The 3,102-nt window shown below is 36.3% G+C and overlaps 1 pseudogene; it reads right to left on the reverse strand.

Annotated features, from left to right (window-relative positions):
• Nucleotides 1-1,456: 1,456 nt before the first annotated feature.
• LOC133104969 (small ribosomal subunit protein uS15-like) lies at nt 1,457-1,892 on the reverse strand (annotated as a pseudogene).
• Between the last annotated feature and the right edge of the window lie 1,210 nt (nt 1,893-3,102).

The raw sequence follows: 3,102 nt of genomic DNA on the forward strand, positions 1-3,102 counted from the left end.
CCAACAGTGTAGAAGGGTTCCCATTTCTCCACACCCTCTCCAGCATTTATTAATTGTAGACTTTTCAATGATGGCAATTCTGACTGGTGTGAAGTGATACCTCATTGTAGTTTTGATTCACATTTCTCTAATAATTAATGATGTTGAGCATCTTTTCATGTGCCTGTTGTCCATCTGTATGTCTTCTTTGGAGATCCAAAGGCAAATAGTGATCTTTTCAAAGAACCAGCTTTTCATTTCACTGATTTTCTCTATTATTTTCCTGTTTTAAATTTCATTGATTTCTGCTTACATAATATATAGTCTGCTTGCTTTAGGTTTATATTGTTTTTCTTTCTCTAACTGTCCTAAATTGGAGGCTTAGATTACTATTTTTAAATCTTTCTCTGTTTCTAATATATGAATTCAATGCTATAAATTTCTCTCTTAGCATTGCTTTCACTGCCTCCCACAGATTTTGATAAGTTGTATTTTCATTTAGTTCAAAATATTTAAAACATTTTTTGAGATATTCTTTGACTGATGTGTTATTTAGAAGTGTGTTGTTTAATCTCCAAATATTTTGGGATTTCTATTTATCTTTCTGTTATTGATTTCTAACTTAATTCCACTGTGTGAGAAGATACTTTGTATGATTTCTATTCTTTTAAATTTGTTAATGTGTGTTTTACGGCACTGAATGTGGGCTATCTTGGTGTATGTCCCATGTAAGCTTGAGAAGAATGTGTATTCTGCTGTTTCTGGATAAAGTATTCTACAAATGTCAGTTAAATCCAGTTGATTAATGATGCTGTTCAGTTCAACTGTATCCTTACTGATTTTCTGCCTATTGGATCTGTCAGTTACTAATAGAGGGGTGTTCATATCTCCAACTATAATAGTGGCTTCCTCTACTTCTCCTTGCAGTCTATCAGTTTTTGCCTCACATATTTTGACGCCCTGTTGTTGGGCACCCACACATTCAGGATTTTTATGTTTCCTTGGAGAATTGACCCCTTTATCATTAATAATTCTCCCTGATATTATTGATATTTATATCAAGAATATTATTGTTAATATTATTGATAGTGCCATGATAATTTTCCTCTTTCTGAAGTCAGCTTTGTCTGAAACTAATACAGCTACTCCAGTTTTCTTTAGATTAGTGTCACCATGGTATATCTTTCTCTACCCCTTTACTTTCAATCTGTATGTGCCTTTACATTTAAAGTGGGCTTCTTAGAGACAACATGGCTTTTATATACCCTCTCAGTCTCTGTCTTTTAATTGGTGTATTTAGATCATTCACATTTAAAATGATTATTGACATAATTGGATTAATATCTACCATATTTGCAACTGTTTTCTAGTCATTGCACTTGTCCCTTGTTTCTTGTCTTCCCCTCTTTTTCTGCCTTCTCTGTTTTTTTTTTTTCTAGTTAAACAATGATTTTATTGCTTGAGTACATGGACAAATTTATGCAACCAGGGCAGAGGCTATGGATAACTAGTATTTCCAAATTGAGGGGGCATGAGGGGAGGACTGGTTTGGTCTTACAGTATTGAGCCAACATGTGAATGCAGCTCTTAATCAGAATCAGAAGGAATTTAGCATCTTTATCCTTTCTGTTTCTCTGAAGATGCTTTCGAACAGCAACAACTTTCTTAATTAAATGCTAGAGGTACTCAGGACTATCAGGAGGAAGTCCTTTGGACTTAAGAATTCTCAAGATTTTATTGCCTGTCATAAAACAACACCATGTGAGTCTCTCAGGATCACCCTGAGGCAGGCCCTTCTTGGCCAGTTTGTAGATCTGCTCCTTCCTGTTGTCAGAAGTTAACTTCAGCCAGGTGGGATTGCTGCGGTGGTAGGCCAGAGCCGACTGGGACAGGCCCTTCCCAGGGGCCTGCATGCAACCACGAGGGCAGCCACCCTGCACACAGGAAGTGACCTCACACAGTCCTGCTTCCTCCCATCCTGCCTTCTCTGTTTTTAATTGAGCATTTTATATTATTCCATTTTCTCTTAGCACATTAATTATACGTCTTTAAAATTTTTAAAAATGTTTGCCCTAGGGTTTGCAATACACATTTACAACCAATTTAAGTCTACTTTATTTTTTAAATTTTTTAAAAAGGATTTTATTTATTTATTTATTTATTTGGCTGCATTGGGTCTTGGTTGCTGTGTGCGGGATTTCTCTAGTTGCGGCGAGAGGGGGCTACTCTTCGTTGCGGTGCACGGGCTTCTCATTGCGGTGGCTTCTCTTATTGTGGAGCACAGGTTCTAGGCGTGTGGGCTTCAGTAGTTGTGGCACACGGGCTCAGTAGTTGTGGCTCGCGGGCTCTAGAGAGCAGGCTCAGTAGTTGAGGTGCATGGGCTTAGTTGCTCCACGGCCTGTGGGATCTTCCCAGACCAAGGCTCAAACCCATGTCCCCTGCATTGGCAGGTGGATTCTTAACCACTGTGCCACCGGGGAAGTCCTTAAGTCTATTTTAAAATAACATTGTACTGCTTCATAGGTAGGACAGGTACCTTATAACAGAGTATTCCCAATTTTTCCCTCTTGTCCCTTATAATATTGCTGTCATTCATTTCACTTATTCATAAGCTATAATCAACCAATACATTATTGCTATTATTTTTGAACAAGCAGTTATCTATTAGATCAATTAAGAATAACAAAAATATAAGATTTTATTTTACTTTCATTGGTTTCTTCTCTAATATTCTTCTTTCTTCAAATGTAGATCTGAGTTTCTGATCTATATATTCTATAGTTCTGTATATATGATCTATATATTCTTCTCTCTGAAGAGCTTCTTTTAACATTCCTTGCAAGGGCAGGATGACTGGTGATAAATTCCTTTGCTTTTCTTTGTCTGAAAAAGTCTTTATTTCTCCTTCACTTTTTAAAAACATTAATTAATTTATTTTTATTTTATTATTTTTTTATTGGGGTATAGTTGTTTTACAGTGTTGTGTTAGTTTCTACTTCTCCTTCACTTCTGAAGGATAATTTCACTGGATACAGTATTCTAGTTTGGTAGCTTTTGTTTTCGGTTCAACACTTTAAATATTTCACTCTATTCTCTTCTCGCTTGCATGGTTTTTAAGGAGAA

The sequence above is a fragment of the Eubalaena glacialis genome, chromosome 14, assembly GCF_028564815.1.
Source record: "Eubalaena glacialis isolate mEubGla1 chromosome 14, mEubGla1.1.hap2.+ XY, whole genome shotgun sequence".
NCBI classification, from domain to species: domain Eukaryota; kingdom Metazoa; phylum Chordata; class Mammalia; order Artiodactyla; family Balaenidae; genus Eubalaena; species Eubalaena glacialis.